General features: G+C 37.3%; 1 non-coding gene across 1 annotated transcript; it reads left to right on the top strand.

Moving 5' to 3' along the window:
• Positions 1-1059: 1059 nt before the first annotated feature.
• LOC139011921 (small nucleolar RNA SNORA38) lies at positions 1060-1193 on the top strand. Its single transcript, XR_011471731.1, has one exon. It is a non-coding gene; the product is annotated as a small nucleolar RNA SNORA38 (small nucleolar RNA).
• Positions 1194-7579: the final 6386 nt, after the last annotated feature.

The raw sequence follows: 7579 nt of genomic DNA, 5'->3' as shown, positions 1-7579 counted from the left end.
CAAAACAGCCACAAACAGAGAGCCTGAAGGAAACCATGGAAGGAAACTCAAAATCAGGTTCTTTAGAGGTGAATGGTGTAAAGAAAATGCAATGTTATTTGCAACAGAATTTTTCTAAAGGAAAGACAAGCCGGAATAGGCTATTAGCCAGATCCCTCTTCACAAGCTGAGTGCCAGACAGTGGTTTAATTTATAAGGGCTCCAATAGTACCGTGTAAGCACTGAGCAGAAGCGTTCCCCCGAATGTGCTGCCACTGTCACATTCAGGCCTACCCACACCATCCACAATCGGTAAATTCCTAAAACCTAATTTATTAAAAAACCATGAGTGCCTCATATTTTTTCCCCGTAAAAAATGGATGAGATGGATTATGAAGGTATATGAAGGTATATGAGATGGAATGAAGGTATATGAGAAATATTCCAAAGATTGCTTAATAATCACTTATTACAGTTAATGCCATTTTAATCCATGCCCACCTCATTAAAGACTTACTCCTTGCCCTCAGAGGCCGACGTATTTTATATCAATATCACTCTTCTACAAAAGCATGAAATGATTTACTTCTCTAAGTTTAAAGAAGTGAGATGTCTAATTAGGGAATATATTTAAGATTTATGAGGATGCCTGACAGATAATGTAAGAGCTTCTTAAATTCAATGCATTATCATAAGTTGTTCAATTGATCATATTAGCATAAATGTCAAAGTAAGATTCTGAACACCTGAAAGTAATATTACTTTGGGAGGGAAGAATATAATCAGTAAATAGTGCTTCTGAGATAATCAGTATGGTGGCTCACAAATTTCAGGCTGTCTCTCTCAACACGCGGTGGGGTTGTATTTCCCTGTGTGCTTGGCATTGGGTGTGGCAAGTAATTTCTCTGAGTAGAGAAAGTGAAAGCTCTAAGCGGCAGAGTTCCCTTCACCACATCCACTTTCCCTTTGGCTTGGTGATTGACAATATTTAAAATGGCAGCACTGAGGCATCTGGGACCCCTGAGGGTTTATCAAAGACAGACACCTACTTGCTACCTGCAATAGAAATATATCATAAGCTCTTCCTACAAAGGCATGTCTGTGGTTTCCTGTCTTTGGACACTAAGAATTGGAGGCAAAGAAGGAAATGTAGACTTGGAGAAATCTAGAGCCAGCTTGCTCCCTGCAGGTTCAAGATCAACCATCCCAAATAGAAGAAGGGAAACAAAGGAAGAAGAAGAAAGAAAGAAAGAAATATAGTGTAAGCAAGAAATAAGTAAATGTGTGCTTTAAGCCACTGCAGTTTTGGAGTTTGCCACTGTGTCACACAACCCAGCCTATTCTGTCACAATACCATATACAAGAGTATACAAGAATAGATCCTTGGACATCATCATCAAGAATAAAATACAGATGGTTTATGGCCTTGATTCTGTTTTACAAAGAAAAATATTACCAGTAGTTGCTAGGAGAAAGATATCGCAAATTGTGTCAATTTATACGAATTTAACAAAGATGTAACTGGTGAAGCAGGGAGCTAGATGGTGCATAATGTAATACACAATAGCTGGAAGAGTGGCAGCCATATCGGGCAGCCTACTGAGCATTCATTTGCATTTATTAATATTAATGAATAGAAAAAATATTAGGAGGTTATTTTTTAAAGTAATTTATTTCCATTCCATTTGGACTCTGATATTTATTCCTCTTGACCAGAAATGGGCCAGGGCAGCAACCTGGGAGTCTATTTATTTATTTATTTATTTATTTATTTACAAAATTCAAATTCTATTATAGATACCACTGACTTTATTGAAAGTTTATTATTATTTTAACTTTATGAAGGAAGGAATCTTATTGCTCTTTTTTAAAGCTATGTCCGCATTATCTAGAATACTGCCCAGAGTAGGTCCAAAATATTTTTTAATGAATGAATGAATCTATATTTTTGCTAGAAATTTTCATCTACTGTCAGGTCAATGTTAGTTAACAGTTTGATGTGGCTCTTTCCAAACCCAAATACCATTTTAAACTGCAAAACAGAAGTGTCAGATCTAGGACAAATGATAGTATAATTCATTCTATTCTTCTTAGTCTTCTGGAGGATAATATTTAGTTAATTCTATTACCACATACCAAGTAGTCATTAGTAACTGCAGTGTTTCCTTAACTTTTTTTAATACCATGGTGAAAATTATATTTGTAGGATGCAAGTCAGTAAAAAAAAAAAAAATGCCTGCTGGGCCACTCTTAGTGCTGAGGGACTAAAACGCTGTCAACAACTGCCATGTTTCTCTTAGAGAATCCTTTATTTCTAACAGAAGTTGCTGTTTAAATGCTGATAATGAAAGAATGTTTATATTACAAGGGAGAGAGACTTTTTTTAAAACTAAAAAATTGCTGCGGTCCATGGGAGAGAACATAAAAAGCAATGTGCTGGTTTTACACACACACACACACCAAGGCTATGACACCTACAGAAAATGATAACAATTTGGCACATCCTGTAGCACACTGTTTGCAAAGCTCTGCTCTGTCGCTTCAGGAGCAAACCACCTGGGGTGGAAAGAGGGGGCTGAAAACCAGAGTACTCAGAATTATACGAGTCACAGTTAACTCAGGACCTCCAAGGTCAGGCACTTTGCATACCTTGAACTAATTTAATCTACTTCACAACCATATGGGATGGGTGTTATTCTATTTTTTCACTTAAGGAACCTGAGGCTTAGAAACATTTAATGTTATATCCAGGTCCATGTAAATAGTGAAGCCAGGTTGTTTGTTTGTTTCTTATTTCTTTAATCCTCACCTGAGGATATTTTTCCATTGATTTTTAGAGAGAATGGAAGAGAGAGAGAAATATCGATGTGAGAGAAACACATGGATTGGTTGCCTCCTGCATGCGCCCTGATCAGGGCCAGGACCAGGGAGGAGCCTGCCATCAAGGTACATGCCCTTGACAGGAATCGAACCTTGGACCCTTTGTCCACAGGCCGACGTTCTATCCACTGAGCCAAACCGGCTAGGGCAGAGCCAGATTTTGAAAGGAGAACTGAGCCCAAAGCCCTTGATGTTTCTCTGAAAACAGGAAGACATTAAGGGTTTATGTGTATACTAGAGGCCCGATGCATGAAATTCGTGCAGGGGGCTCAGCCCTCACAGTGCTGGCCAGCCCTCGCAGCCCCGCCTTCGTCCAGAAAGTCATTCTGTTGTTCGGTCTAACTAGCATATTAGCTCTTTATTATATAGGATAACCATCTTCAAATATTAAGGGATCCTCTGTGGTAGAGATAGTGGAAATTTCTGATGCTCCAAGAGGTCAATCTAGTACCTATGAGTGGAATCACGAAGGAAGACAGACTTTACTTCCAAATATGGAAGAAATGATTATCTTACGAAGGTAGAATTTCCTACCCCAGATAGTAATTAGCAAGTGATTACATCTTAGGGGAATTTTAGAGGAGATTTCTGCTTGGCTGATCTCTGCTTTAATCCCAACGTCAAGTTTCACGATGTGATAGTATGTAAACAGCATTAGAAGATTGAGTTAGAAATACTGTTTCTCTTGCACACATTTTTCTGAGGAGGGATTTGTATTTTAGACTAACTGCATGTGGATAATGAGCCCCTTTCCAAGAGATAAGGTCCAATCGTTCTCCAAAGAGTTTACAAGTGCCTTTCTTAGAAGACTGCCCTATTATTCTGGAGCTTCCAGGACCTGGTCAGTAAACATTCATTCTGAAAAATCCAAATACAGTCTCAAACCTTCACCATCAGCAGGATTGGAATAGAACAAAGAGGATTTTTTTACTTTCCTTAATCCTTCCCAAAGAAGTGAATGGACATCAATTAAGAAATCTCAGAATTCCATTGATTGTCCTACTTTGGAGAATAGTTTCAGTAATTTTTAATGTAATCTGATTGGTGTATGGGTGTGTGTCAGAGAAAGCACTGTATTTATGTTCAGATTTCCTCCTGTGTCTTACTGCTTTTTAAGGGGGAAATAATACCCTTTCATTTTCCTACCACCTCTTTCATAAGTACCCTTCCATTTTCTGCTCGAGAATAGCAACTATTCAAAATGAACCAAAGGTTGCCCAGGAAGAATATTTTCATCCTTGGGAGAGCTCACGTGGATTAAGATAAAGCATTTCCCACTGACCAGAGAAATTGTAGAGCTAGGCAGTATTCCCGCTGCGATACACCTTTATTGTTCTCTCTGCCTTTGCCCCTTTTCTCTCTTTCTCCTCTTCCTTAGGCAAGGGCAGCTGATGCCCCATTGAACTTGCAGCTTTGTGAGGAGTCTGAGATGATTCTGGAACTGCAGCTGTTAGCTATTTGATTCTTCCTTCTGCAAACTGAAGGTGCTTAAGAGCCAAACCTGAACCATCACAGGGAAAGAAATTCTAGATATAGATGCGAACTTTTAATCATGCCCTAAGATCCCCCTTTTCCTTGGATAGAGCCATCGTTCATTGTAAGAAAGGGAGAATGACTGAAAGCACAGAGACAGTCTAGTGCAGCGGTTCTCAACCTGTGGTTGCGACCCCTTTGGGGGTCGAACGACCCTTTCACAGGGGTCGCCTAAGACCATCGGAAAACACATATATAATTACATGTTGTTTTTGTGATTAATCACTATGCTTTAATTATGTTCAATTTGTAACAATGAAATTGGGGGTCACCACAACATGAAGAACTGTATTAAAGGGTTGCGGCATTAGGAAGGTTGAGAACCACTGGTCTACTGGATCTTTATTCCAGATAATTGTGTCATTAATAGCATTAATTACTTGTTAAATGAAGATGACAATTTGCAGAAAGATGTCTACCTAGATAAAACATCTGTATAATTTATCTTCTGTTCTATCTTTCCTACAATTAAAAAAAGATAGTAAGTGATCAATAAATGCTTGTTGAGTAAAAAATGATATAGTAGGACTGGGAGATAATGGTGGTACAGATCATTGTAATTTCACAATCTTTGATATCCATATTTTGAGACAACTGCTTGATCAATGAAACTATCTTAAAACTGAATTCCTTTCAGTTCAGTAGATTCATTGGTAAGGATTCAAGACAGATTCAACACATATCTGATTTTACTTGATAATAATAGGGCTAGTGATAATTTCTTCTTTGATAAGCCCAGAAAATAATGTTTAATCGTATATATTTCAAGATTCAAACTGCTGGACTCCAACTCCATCACTTACCAGCTTGATCACACTGAACAAGTTTCTTATCTAGGTTCCCTCATCTACAGTAGGTTCCCTCGCCTATCAAGTGGGGATAACTCATGGGACCATTAGGAGATTTCAAAGGGATAAATCTTGCAAAGTACTCAGCATAGTGCTTGACACACCGTAAGTATTAAATAAATGTCAACCATTATTATTGTCATTAATCTACTTTCTATAAAATAAAAGGAAATAGAGATATGGGGAAGTGTAACACTAATAAATAAAAGGGCAATTTGGCTACCTTTTCTATCTCTGCACTTACTTTTTTTTTGAGATTTTTAGGTAGCTGTACATGCTTCAATACTTACAGGAAAATAAAGTACTAATATTACCACTCTATAGAGATACACATGAAATGCTTTGTAAAATATGATAAATCTAAGGCTCTTACATTTTTCCCTTCCTCAAAGTTAAGTTTTGTGTTTTAAACATACACTCTTTAGAAAATGCAGTCACTATCTTTTATTCAGTACTAGAATCTCTGTTATTATGAAGTCTGGAGACATAATGCCATTGAAGCTTGTAAATGGGTTGACAGGTGCTTCTAAGAAGCATGGGCAGAGATCAGAATATTATCCTAGAATGTATAAAAGAACACTACGTAAATAGAGTGGGAGATCTCTTTGTATAGAACTGACAGCTCACTACCTTAACATGAACAATCCTCCCCACACTAAAGTTATTCAAGTTCAAGACAATCCCTGTTGAATTAGTTGATTCCCATGATGTGGGCCAAAGAGCAAGGTTACAAATCCTCACTGAGAGAGCGATGTTATTTTTTATTAGTTTTCAGACTCTTTCAGTTAGATTTCCACTGGGGTGTGTTTTTTAAAATAACATTTAAATTTAACTTCTTGTTCACCTTTCTTGCTACTTGTTTTGGTCTAGCATGATTTTTATGCCTTCAGGTACATATGAATTATTTATGCATCCACATGATTTCCTTTCTACATCTCCATGCTGTGTTTTAAGTGAAAAGTTATGAAGGAATATTAAATAAAGAACAAAACCAAGGGAAATGCAATATAGTTATGTGTGTGTACTGATAATGCCAACCGTTAAGTATTACTGGACTCAGCTGAAAAACAAAGAAAACAAATATGAGATATTCTGTGACTTTCTTCACAAGGTGCTTATTTCATATCACCCTCAGGCAAGATTACTCCCTAGAAGACATCATTCTGTAATATAACCTTTGCTCACCTCTACTCTCCTTGGCTCCCTGCTCCCGATACCAGGTAATTTCACTAAATCATAATCCATTTTGTTAGCAGTATGGGGAACAGGACTAAATGAATGTTGGATCATCTATTATGCCAGTGGATAAATTGCAAAGTGCCATTTCTCCAAATCAAATGCATTTGCAAATCAAACCCCGCAGTAGCTGCAGAAAAGTAGACATTGCTAGGCTCATATTTTAAGTCATAAATCTTTAGAGTGCCTTTTAAATCCACAGATACAATTATATATCTCTTTCCATGCTGTTCCAGAAGATAAAAGAAATTGCCATACTTGCACTATTCTATCGTAACAATTCATATCCTTAACAGACCTTTCTCAAAGACCCATCTCCCCTTAATCTTCTCCAAAAGCCATAAAAAATGCTTTTTTTTTTTGATAGAGAGACAGTTTTAGCCTGAAATCCCCAACTTTGCATTTTCATCTTCAAAATCTCCTCTCTGTAGGGAGTCAGCCCCTTCCTTGGATCCAAGTAAAGGAAAAACAGAAATGGTATTTCAAGTCTAACTTGATCTTCTATGTCTTTATGTCACCCAACACCTGTTTCTTTCTTCTATCCTCACAGGCAGCCATAGGACTTTTGTGTTAAAAATTATACCTCATCCCTCACAGAGTGAAGATCAGAAAAAATGCCGATCAAGGCTGTTGTGAAAGGAACCATCTGCTGACTTTCAACTGGTTCTAAGATGGTGCAAAGTTATACATTTTAGCGGCTTGAATCACCAGGCATTAAGTCAACTGTAACAAATAATGAATGATTATTTTCTCTAAGACCTAAACCTACGCCTATATATTTAGTGGGATATTTTTTTCTTTTTCCCTTTGGCAATGAAAGAAAGCATTCTCATGTAAAAATGACCCCTAAAACAACTGCAGTAATGTGGTTAGACTGGGGTATTTGGAGTCTGAAAGTCAAGAACGGTCTTGCTGTGCAATCTTTAACAATCCTCTTATTCTCTTGAATAAGAGTTGATTGATCTTTGAGTTGATTTATCTTTCTGTAATACATCACTTTTTCCCCATTACAGTAAGAATAGGAATAAATCTTTGAGACCTCTTAGCATAGTGTGTGTTTTTTTTGTATGAAAATGTTAAAGGCTTTTTTTTTAAGGACCACA

The sequence above is a fragment of the Myotis yumanensis genome, unplaced genomic scaffold, assembly GCF_028538775.1.
Source record: "Myotis yumanensis isolate MYYU_CA2020_CCGP unplaced genomic scaffold, mMyoYum1.0.hap1 SCAF_5, whole genome shotgun sequence".
Lineage (NCBI taxonomy): Eukaryota > Metazoa > Chordata > Mammalia > Chiroptera > Vespertilionidae > Myotis > Myotis yumanensis.
The sequence above is the reverse complement of the archived record's forward strand: the minus strand, read 5'-3'. Positions and strand labels throughout refer to the sequence as shown.